Source organism: Nomia melanderi, chromosome 8 (genome assembly GCF_051020985.1).
Source record: "Nomia melanderi isolate GNS246 chromosome 8, iyNomMela1, whole genome shotgun sequence".
In the NCBI taxonomy this organism is placed as follows: domain Eukaryota; kingdom Metazoa; phylum Arthropoda; class Insecta; order Hymenoptera; family Halictidae; genus Nomia; species Nomia melanderi.
This window is the reverse complement of record NC_135006.1, coordinates 9,674,428-9,686,937: the sequence shown is the minus strand read 5'-3', so window position 1 is coordinate 9,686,937 and position 12,510 is coordinate 9,674,428.

Here is a 12,510-nt window from a genome sequence, read left to right as displayed (position 1 = left end):
TGCAAGAATCTTTGATCTCCTCGCTCGTCGCTGCTACTACTGCTCGCTTTCAGCAATGTTGATTTAAGAGACTGTAAAGCATTTAATAGTATTAATTTGTAAACAGCACTGCATCGTTCTGTCCATTTACCTGAAATGACTTTGTACCCTTAATGGTAACACATTTCAACGACATATTTTAAATACTTTAAAAGATCAACTTTGAAAAAGTACCATGAGTATAATTTTATCATAAAACAAACAAGTTCCTTCAGGTAGATAACAATCGCATTAATATGTATCTTTTTCAAAAAACTATTAAAAGTTAAAATTCTCTAATGTTCATTTTAGTAATTACTGTTAATGGTAATTATTATATAGTAATTGTTAATAGAAGACGTATTGAGAAAGGAATGATGTTCTAAAAATTACCTTCTGTTAGGCCTTTTTGGAAGAACATTTTTACAAATAGTTAAGTCTTTTACATATTATTTCCAATAATATCCAAATTAAAACTTAGTTAGCAACTATTGTATTCGTGGATGACAGTCCTTTATCTGCTCCAAATTTGCCGGATAAGTTTGTATTTCAATTTTGAAGCAACAGAAAGGCAAACAGTACGAACGGGGACGCGAATCAACGTACGGTTCTCAATGTTAGCCACCGCATAGGCAACGCCCGTCATTTCCTTATAATTACTCCATTTCCTCCTGCGCCTATAGTTGTCTGGTAGCCTGTAGGACGGAATCGGTGGTAGAAAATGGTAGATATTGGAACGGAATGTACGATCGTGCGGGTGAAACCATAGGAGGGACGAAGCTTGTTCGTTTCAAGATATCGAGGAAATGAATGGGATTGGCTACCGGGCAAAATTGCACCGTGATAATTACCTATTAGCTGCACTGGCACCGTTCGCTATCTAAAGAACAATACCTGTCTTCCAATCGTGCAAATAATCGTTGAATTCTACCGTCTTCCTTGATACTGCCAGCTGGTTGAGATGTATAGATTTCTCTGTCAGTATTCTGCGTTTAAATAGAAAAGGTGGTATTCGTCTACTTACAAAGAATATACAATAAATATTCCTACTTTCAAAACAATTGGTAACGTCACAGAAACAATATTATTATTATTCCTATTACAATATGTCTATAAAATAATTATTTAAAATTACATATCCAAATTGATTGGCAGTTAACTGTAACTAAATCCTTAATACTTAATTTTACCTGTTATTCGTATAATAAAATTATTGATTTACGATACTCCGAAATCAGATACTCTCAAAACCGTACAGAACATCCTAATGTAGGGCTGTAATCACATTTCTCATATAATACATCTTTCCACACCAAAAAGTGTAAACAAATTTACAGAAAAAACTATAAAACAAATACAATTGCCACGTATATTACATTAGATACTCCCAAAAAGCTACAGAATCTCCTAGCATAGAGCTGGCCCCATGCTTCTAATCAACTAAGTTCTTCCGCAGCGAAGGTGTTAAAGAAATGAAACAAAAATCTATGTCCAATATGTTCTCGCGTCGATTACAATACTCCAGAGCTAGCTTATACATCCGACGAGTCCGTATCCTCGCGTAAAATCCTCGGAACGCGAAGGAACGCCGGGCGGGGCACGGCACGTTAAGAACGCCCTGAGAACTGGGTCGCAGCGCCGGGTACGTTCAGCCTTTCAATCTTCATCCCCGGCCGATAGAGATTCCGGTCGGTGCTCGTGTTTATGCGGTCTCGGCGGAGTGTGCAGCAACAGGGTTACTGTGGCGGGGCCGGCCTCGTCTTTCCAGATAGAGAGACGTCCCTCTGAAGACTGGAAAGCCGCGATCCCTGGCCGGGCGGACCGGCTGAAATGCCTGGGGGTTGATTGATTAGAGGGTACGCCGTCAGTGAGAGAGGACCCGTAGTCGAGGCAGAGTTCCACGGTGCGGGTTAGTTCGGCAGGGACCCTAGGTTATTTGGGGGCGGTGTGGAGACGCGGCTAGGTTGGCTGAACCTAGCCGGCAAGAGGCGATGTCTAGGGGCAGCGTAGGTGGCCGGGCTAGCCGTCGAGGGAAAGGAGAAGCAAACGGAGGCGGGGGTAACGCAGGGCGCACGGGAGGAGGTCAGGGGGCGAGGACGAGAAGGAAGGCTGTAGGCGGTAGTTCGAGGTGCTACAGTTTATAATAGTTGCCACCGCCCTCGGGCGAACCAACCCTGTCCGCAACTTCCACAGAGTTGCTTAAACCTAACCTCCTCTCGGGACCTGGACGATCAAGTCTGGTCCAACGGTAAGGTCAAAGAATGAGGATTCCACGGCTCCGATCGTTACTATTGACCTCCGTTTTGTGACGGTCGTTGAGGAACTTTGGGCTGGCTAACTTCGTTTTTCGTAGGTGTTTCTTTGATGTTGGCTTGACTGAGAGGATTGATGGAAGTTCTCGCCGGTAGCCAATAGTATAGCGATCGGAGAGGACATGTGTCCTATAGATTAGTTTGTAGTTGGTTGTTGAAGAAAAAGCAGAGTTATTAGTTGCGGCCGAGGGCCAGAGAACTGACGGAAAGATGACGAGGTCAGGTGAGCTGAATTCGAGGCTTGCGTGACCCGGCTCCGTGCGGTTCAACGTTTTTGAGCGTCTGTTGTTAGGGTGAATATGTATGGAAATGTACTGGTGTATCTTGACTTTTTGATAGTGTAATATCGGTTTGATTACTCTGTAAACATTCGTGTTACAGTGTAAGTATAGACAGCGGTGCTGTGTATTCTAGTAAAGTTATCTGAATAGTTTTATTATTCTATTCCTAGATATGGGAGTAAAGACAATTTATGAAGAAACTCTTGAAGAAATAACATGAACTATACAGACGATAAAAAATCTACATCATCATCTATGATGTATTTAATGGTTAAAAATAGATATTGCTTTTATTATGTATACTTGTTTTTAATATAATAAATCCTTCGGAAGAAGAGTATTCAATAGATCGAAAAGTATTTCGAATTTAAAAAGCGTGAAAATATATGCAATTTTTATTGAGTAATTTAAGTATTTTCGGTTTATATTTTTAAGAAATAGATTTTTTTCGTCTTATAAGATAAGAACTTATTCCTTTTCCTTGCACTTACGACGAAAGGAGGCAGTGTATGCGTCTGTGAACGTACGTGTACTCAACCTATATGTTGCGCAGTTTCTCGGTCCTGTGACAGCGGCCTCCGTTATAATTCTCCGTTATCTATGGAAATTCTAAACCGTACTAAACAACAATATATCCCAAAACTATGTAATTGTCCTCGAGCGTGTATACGATATACAGTATTTAGTAGCCAGGTCCTTATACCGATATCTGGCTTTATTTTCTTCGACTGTAGGCAACTTTAAAAAATTTAATTCTTTCAGGCATTTTTAAAAACTTCCAAATGTTTTTAAAAATTTCATTCATCTGCTTTAATTGAATAAAAGAATTCAAAACTTGTTGCAAGAATCATCCAATTTTATTTTTATTTAACACCAATCCTTCAAAATTGTAGACTTGACGTCGAAAAACTTAATGTAAAAAAATTGTTAATAAACATGAAGTAAAAATTTAGAAAAATCTTAGTAGTAAATAACGGCAGTTTATCACCTCGGAATTTGGGGGCGAATCAGATATCCCTCACTTTTCGGTTCTTTGCTAATAAAACAAAAGTTTTCCAGTTTTTTAATAATTCTTTTTACCGAAATTGAAGACGAATGCGTGTTAATGACAAATTTATGAAAAAAGATATTTATTCTCAGGTTCAACTATTAGTTGCTCACTGTTAAATCTGAACTGATACGATTCGGCACAGTCTACCCTATAGACTTATTTATATTTTCGCGAGAAACGATTAGAACGAACAATATTCATAATACAGTATAATATAATATATCTTAGGAACCAATTAACATCCCATTAGAAAGTTACACGTTTGCAAAACGTTACGTACGAAATAACTTCTCATAACACAAAAAACATACACTTCACTAAAATAAGAAGCACGCGCATTAATTACTTAATATATAGTTGAAACCAGAGAACTTAATACCCTTCAATCATTCCGCAAACAATATCTTCCCCCGCTGCAAATTTCGGAACCACCGACCGTCTAAGTCGGTCCCGTTCAAAGGACCGGGAATTTCACCGATGAATTTCTATTAATTCGTGGAACTCCCGATGACGTTATCAAACGTACGACCCCTAATTAAATAGGTCCCGCGGACCGTGCGCTGAAGTTCTAATCAGCTGTCTCTAGGAGTTTTCACGGTAACTGGAGCACAAGCTGAAGACCCAAAAGACCTATACGTATACAGCCAGAGAGACAGGAAGATGGATAGTTGCTCAGGTCCTGCAGCAATGTCCTTCGAAGCTGTCTGTGCCTTAGGACAGCACGTAATCATACCAGTCCGCTATTACTTCCTATAACGCTATCTACGCCAGGAAACGCCATTGCTCGCTCGTTCCTACGTAGGTACGTGGTCCAGGGACGCCGAGGATGATGAGATCTGCAGGCTTGCATCCTGATGAGACTATTAGGATGGCTTGATAAGTCCATAATATTCTGGTCGATGCCGGCCAGCGCCGTCGAGTCCACCCGGTGTCCTCGCCAAACCGCTGCTCCCACCCTCGCACCCCTACACCCTCCCTCCCGCCAGCATCTCCGTCACCCCCCGACACCCGTACCTCCCTTTACGTCCAGATATACGTAGACTACCTTTGGTCAGATTGACGACGAGATAACTGATGCTTCCATTGACTTTGTTAACCTCAAACTCCGATCCATTCCGCAACCAGGTAATCGTAGCTTTTGGTCGACGAAGGATTTTGCGCTGGATTTCGAGCCGATTGTTCCTTCGCTGCTTCCTGCCGTTCTGAAATCTTCTCTCCGATATTTCAGGACTTTTCTGTTGTTCTATGTTTGATATGTCTTTCCGAGGTAACTTGAATTATCATCGTTTTCTAATGATATTGTTTTTTTAAGTGGAGTAGTATAATAATTATAAGAATTGTAGTTTTTAGAAAAATAGCTTGTACGTGACTTTTCTTTTCGTATTTTTTAGCGTGAGTGGTAATTTCTTTGTCATATTTTAAGTATTTTCTTAGTTGTATTGATTTCCAAGGTTTTTCCTTTAATATATGTTTAATGTTGTAATGTAACCCTTTGCGGACGAATGTCGACAGTTTGCCGAGATGAAACTTTCACGTTTCGAAGGCTAAGTCGCGAACAGATGATTCAATTACTCAAACAGCAAGAGATCAATCGGCAGTTTCCTTTTTTTCTATCATTTAACTGACTGATATACAATTTAACTTCACCTGCTGAAGGTTTTGTATATTTCAAAAGATTCTTCGTCCGCACAGGGTTAAGCTTTTCGAAACATTTATTTTGGTTAGTACTTAATTTGTCATTCTTTAATTCTTGTATCTATTATTTGTCTAACTATTTACCATTGAACATAAGTGTTCCGTAGTTTATCATATCTCCGTAAAGTACTTGTTAAGTACTTGGTAAGTAGAATAAATCTGACAATTGTTTCTGAAAGAATTTACTTCTGCTAGCAGTATGAAGTTATATACTTCTTGTGTGTTCTATGAAGGATCTCCTTTCTTAAATGAAACACTTTATTCTTTTTGACGGAAGACAGGTTAAGCATTGCACAGAAACGGAGAACCTCTTGAAAGAAAACTTTTCAGCGTCTCTGTGAGAAGCTGGTATTAGAGAAACTGTCCGATCTTTGTTCCGCCTGTTGTGCACGAACAGTCAGCGTCACCCTCTCGAAGCGGTTGGAAATTAACTTTGAGTATTACAGATGTCGAGGTGCGCCGCGGCGAGAAGCTAGCACCTTGTTAGTCTGACAAATTCAGTCTGTCCGCTCGCCCCTTTCCTTCCGTCTTCCACTTTGCCGTATCAGCATTTAGTTCTGTTTCCAGAGAAACATTCGCAAGCGAGCCTCTTAAATTTTGGCTTGGGGTCCGGACCATTTGCGAATATTTTATTCCGTTGACGGGTTGAAAAGCATAATTCACTTGATCAAGGTACTCTTCCTATCTAAACTCTTTGAAATAATCCTTGATTACAAATTGTCTATTGTACATGTGTGTCACATAAATTTCATCTATTCTTGTATTTGTCGAGTACTGCATTGACTTTTTGTAGAATTTTCTGTTCAGCAGTTCAAAAGTGAAGATGTAATAATGAAAATATTTTTACTATCTTTTGTTATTTTCTTTGAACATATTTTTCGTTTTTTTTTTTTTAAATTAAATTTTGTGTAAAGTATATTTGTGCCATGCGTGTCCGAACTTATAAAATCATTCGATGCGGCTGGGAATTGGAACACTCATTTTATAGATTTTTTCAAACCTTTCGTAACATTTTTAACTCTTTTAGATTGAGTCATTGTTAATATGCAATGCTTTTAATGTCTTAAGAAATTTAAGGATATCATTTAATCAGAATCTTGAACATAAAATACGAAATTAAGAATTATATGTTACGTTTATATTCAATCGTATATTTTCTGCAGATAAATTTAAATTTCACTCGATAAATGCCAATAAAATGAAGATCAAATCTATTCGTACAAGTTACTAAATACTCATGAACGAATTCTATTATTTGCTAATTATTTCTTTGATACTTTAAAGTTAATAACGATATTATTATTATCAATGACAAAAATAAAACAACAATAGTTAAAATTCCAAATAAGTATGATAAACCGCGAAAACAAGACAGTAGAACCTCGAGTATCCGATCTAACTGGGCGACTAACAGTGCACATAAACGGAGGCTTGACAAGAAAATCGTTACACATTTGAAAAATTCAATGGTACATATTCTAATATACAATCTAAACATTCAAATGATCGAGTTCCAATGTAACCAAGATGCATAATATAAATCACAAAAAATATCTTCTCGGTTAATATAGCTTCTACCGTAGTACATATACAAGTAAAACAAATACTGCACATATGAGTCGCTCAGAAGCCAATCCGGTTGAGTCTATTCTTTGATATTTTCTGATGTTTGTAAATTTTAATGTAATAAATAATATTCATTTTAGTTACCAAAGGATTTACTTGTTTCTTCGTTTTTTCTAGCCCTTCTTTTTACAGCTTCTGAATGTATTGTATAATAATTTCAGAAGCCAAAACATTAATTGGCTTCTGAGCGTCTCATGTCTTCTTAGCCGATCACCGATCAAGACATTTTTCAGCGAATCCTCTCCTAATTCCGCGCAACAAAAAAAGAGAATCTCCTGCGAATTTATTCGAATTGATGCATTCAAGCAATGCGGCAGCTCGAGGAATGCCACAGGCACCTGTCCCCGGGAGGGTGGTCGTTCGAAATTGGCGAGAATGGAATCTCGAGCAGTTCCAGAAGTCACCATCCTTGCGGAGGGTGTCGATCGTTGGTGGAACGGTGCTTGCTCGCTTAATCGGGCAGCCCCGTCGCGCCCCGCGCGCCACCTCCGCGGCCAAGCTCCATCCCTGAAAACCCTTTCCACTTTCACGTCACGGTACAGCGAATGACTATCGGAAAGTGATATCGAGGATTTCCAGGGCTACACTTTGGTATTGCACGATTCCGTGGCACTTGCTTTGTTTCGTGCCAGCCGAAATCGAGGCTCCGACCCCTACGGGTGTCCGGGCGCGGGCGCGGCCGGGGCTGTGGAGGAATGGGGCGGCGAAGAACGGGAACGAGGCTCAGGCCTGACGACACGCCGCCGCTCATCCGTAAGGGTAATAGAATTGCACGGCCGAGGAGTGCCAATATCCGGCGCAGGCTTGTCGGCGGCATTTAATTGCATTACTATTTCATCGCGAAACTCGAAGAGCCGCCGAGACTTTTCGACTCGATCCACATCGACCGTGCTTACTTACCTCTTCCTTGGGGGTGACTTCGATCGAGGCTTGCGAAGAAACGTGGATATAGACGTGTCCTTTGGAGGAAAATCATTATTCTGAAAGTGATTCTGTAGATTTGTTGAATTTTTAATGTTGGAAGGTAAATATTTCGTCGAGTGTATTTTGAGATATAGACTTTTGTTCTTTTTATGTGGATTTTGTGTGGATTATTGTTGAGGGAATTGTAATTCGGATAGAGGGAATAGTGAATATTATTTTGTTGATCTGAAATTATGTTTGTTTGAATGAAGGAATAGTCAATTTTAATTAGAGCGAGAAAAATAATTGCTTATTTATTGGATAATCGAAGTGTGATCTTTTCTGTATTTTTGTGTAATTGTTTTTATATTGAGTTTTCTAGTATTTTTTTCTTTAAATGATGGTTTTGAAAGGTTGTGAATTTTTGACTGGTTCAGTAGATTGATCAGTAGCGGGAGAAAGTGTATTATATTGATGAAATACGCGTTGCATCAATAGAGATTCATACAAAATTCGTGAACAAACAATTGTTGACTCTCTCAGCGAGTAAATAGTTAAGTCTTTATGCAAATACTTGAATGTAATACATGCAATCGAAAAAATGTAATAAAAGAATAATTATAAACGAATAAAATGCGTTGCCTTTTATCTTCCCTATTTCTTAAAATAGATTATCGTGTTGTAAATACAATGATTACATCCAATTAGTTTCTCACTATTGCTGGAATGCATGGAGGAATCGAAGGAATTGTATTTTAATCGTGTTTCGTACAATAAAAAGTATTAATTACTATTTATTCTTGACGAGGCTCAAAACTTTCAAAGATTCATTTATTCGTACCTTTTAATCAGTTAATAAACAGAGTTTTTAGCTTTCATTTTGATGCAGTTTGTACAGTGGGAATCTTTGTAATAATATTTCCATTCAAATGCATTGTTATCACTAAACTGGATTTTATGCATTCACAGGTAAAGTGCAAAATGACACAGAATGCACGTAATTTAGAAAAAATATAAAATGTCCAAAGGGTAGTGTTTCCTTATAGTGTGCATCAGGGAGAACAATTTTTTATCGCAGTTTCATTTTTTCAATTATATTCTTAACCCTTTCTTCTACAATATCGAATTACACACGTGAAGAAAGTTTTCAACCGAATTTAGAGTAAACGTAGGCATAGAATAAGCATCAAAGCCTTTTCTGTTTCCACTAAATCATTAACGATAATGTAATTGCATAAAGTACAGATGTAAAAAGATCATAGGACAAATGGTTAAAGGTTTGATTGTTCATAAAGATCCACAGTGTAGTGGTCACCAGTCGAAAGGAAGTACGCATTTCTGAACTATTGGAAAAACTCTGGCCCATCTTATACAAATGTCCCGAAAGTTGGGGACATCAGGAGAGATTCGAGGTTGAGTAGAAAACAACGGCCGAGAGGGTTACTGCCCAGAGAAAATGATGTGAGAGCTTATGGAATGGCGGTCTAGTCCGACGAGATACCTATGTATAGTGTGCTTTCACCTAGCAGCGAGAGATAATACGACAGGGTAGTAACAGCCAGAGGTTTATCTTTGCAGAACCATAAAACTAACCCGTTCTACACTTGACGATGGGTGGCACCACGATGTCAGTCTACAGCTCGTTTCAAAACTCGTTCGGAATTTCATCGTGTAATGGGGATTTTAATGTTCTACTCTGATTATACTATACTTTTATGTGTTCAACTCATAGTGGGATTAGGGAAAAGCTTTATACTTTCGGACGAACTCGGATTTCGTATTCATTAAATCTGCGATCATTGTTTTTCTTGCACTTTTCTTAGGAATCTGCAGGTGCATTATTATTTGTTAATGAAATTTGATTGATATTTGTGATTCTTTTCAGTGTAAATTTAATTCATGTGTTATTTTATTTTACTTAGAAGTGGAAAATTATTATAGCCAATGTGAAAATAGAATAAAGTTAAAACTGTATACAATTATTTCTTCTTGTGTATGTTTATTCGTGATCAACCTTCTATATCCAATTACCCATAAACATAATCTTATGCGACGTACACAAGATTTCTACATATAGCTGAACTACTAAAATTTTAATATAAAGTAAGTATATTCCAACTCTCTCTGAAGAATCTGTTCAACTGTTGTTCGTTTAATAATGTTACTTATAAATATCGAAGAGGACACAAGCGTAAAGTGAAATACAGAAATATAGTTTTATCAAACAGTTAATTTGATCATTTAGAAATCATAATGAATGTCAATCTTACGTAAAGAATACAGAAATCTGCCAGTGTAACTGCCGCGTTAGTCCTAGTCAATTAATGGTTCTTTCAATAGCTAATAACAGACATTTAAAGTTTGATTATATTTATTGTGAGCAAATATTAAACAGCATCTCATTGATCGTACACTAAAGAATAACAAAGTACAAACAATAACTTCACTTTTAAATTGGCAGCGCCATTAACTACAGTAAATTATAATTTACTCATCAGTTTAACAAATTAAACAGCAAGGACGTAAATTTGCATAATCAAAGGCCCACATTTACGTTTGAATACTCAGTAGAGCAAACGATGGTTAGAAGAACGGTGCCGGAAGGGGCTGAATAAAATGAGGAGCGTCTCGAAGGCGTGCTGTGTCTCGATGAAACGTGCATACCTGCTGGCGTCTGACGGCGATCGGAAGCCGCTCTTGTAGACGAGTCAGCGGATCCTTTCGCGGCAAGTTGATACTTCAGAGATGTGTGTGTACACGGCGATCGTAAATTGTAAAATCTATCAAGACCAACGCGGTCGACATAACTCAGGGGGTTGCTATCCTGGTGGTATGAAGCATGGCGGCCAGACTCGGCATAAATACCCGGTAGCAGAACACTGCAGGAGCAGAGAGCAAGCCCAGACCCGTTGTGGCGTGGCAACATCATCTATCTCGAATAATTTATTATCACGCGACTACCGCGTCCTCGAAATCCGGACAAGAACGCAACTATAGGAACTCCGAACAGGAAACGAGTGTCGTGTATCGGGATCCTGTATGCGGATCTCGAGATCTACGAACGAGATCCGCGCTTCGAAACTGCATCCCCTCTACTGCACTTCTAGTTTCATTCCTTGGATCACATACCATGGGAGTGCTGAATTATTGTATGTCTTTGTTGAGAATTTTTGGGAATGTAATGTGTAGATTTTTATTTGTTATTTTTTCTTATTATCTCAAATGGCAAGATATTTGTAAATTAATCGGTTCGAAAGTAATTTTTTAGTCAGTGTTTTGAAATTTAATTGAATAAACTATTATTTGTACTAAAGTTTCGGTAACAAAATGAATTTTATTTGTGAGTGTATAATATGTGTGAATTACTTTGAAAGCATTTATGTCTGACTTTACCTTAACTCGATTTTTAATCGGTCTCAGAGAATGATGTGGGCTCAGAAATGATTAAAATCCATTTTTTAAACATGTTATAATAAATTTTATAATAAAGATATAATAACATAGAAAAGTTTTTTCTGTTAATCATACTGTGTTTTTCTTTAATGTAAAATAAGTCAGCTTTGTTGTTAACATTTGAATACATTAACTGCAGAAACATTTATGGAGTACATATAGACTAAACTGAATTTATAATTCATAAGTGTAACAGTTATTTTTGGAAGTACAGATATATAAGTTTAGCGTGTTAATATTTTTATTTAATATTTTTTAACAACAAATACGAATAAATGGAAGAATTGAATAATGAGCTTTAAATTGTGTTGTAATTAATTAAAAGCGTTTGTATAAGTTAAAAATGTTTTCGTTTGTGTATCCAACATCATACGAATTGTTTTATAACAACATTTCCCGTGTTCAATATTTGCATGAAAAATTGAAGAATTTTCAAAGATTTCTTTGGATTTAGCACATTCAACAATTTGAAAAATTAGCGTTTCTCTCTGTGAACTACGAAAGTGGGTATAAAATGGTATTACGGGCTGAACAAGACCAAAATATAGTGGGATTATAACCTGCGAGGAACACTGTGCAATGGCTAGTTTCAGAGGCAGTGAGCTCCCGAAACGTTTATTGAATGTAAATTAGTCGTATAGGTAACAGTGGTCCGTATGGAACTAATCAGATGAAAAATGATGTGTCGAAACTCAAATTCATACGTTCTGGCATGTTCAGAAAAATTTTGTACGAGAAGATTATGAAATTTAGAATCATTATTTCTTACAGTCATCATTTTAATAATTATATAATTATTTCAAACTTCGATAAATTTTGGTTTTACATTTTAATTAATTTCACAATTCTTGAGTCAAGAAACTTATACAAGATGCATAATAAATGCATAGTTTATTGATTTTTATTTTTATGTGGTAGTTCTGAGAAGTCTGACCATTTACCATCCTACACTACTGCCCTTTAATGCGGCACGGCATTGGAACATGACCACCATCTAGGAAACTCGCAAAAGAGCATGGGACCACGCTGAAGTGCATCATTACACGTTTATCGTAAAAGTTAGCTAAATGCCTTTCTCATTAAAACTTTGTTAATTTCGTTTAGCATCGGAGCACCGGTGGTTTCGAAAGAATGATCCATAAATTTTAATCGGGAAATTAATCGTTTCATC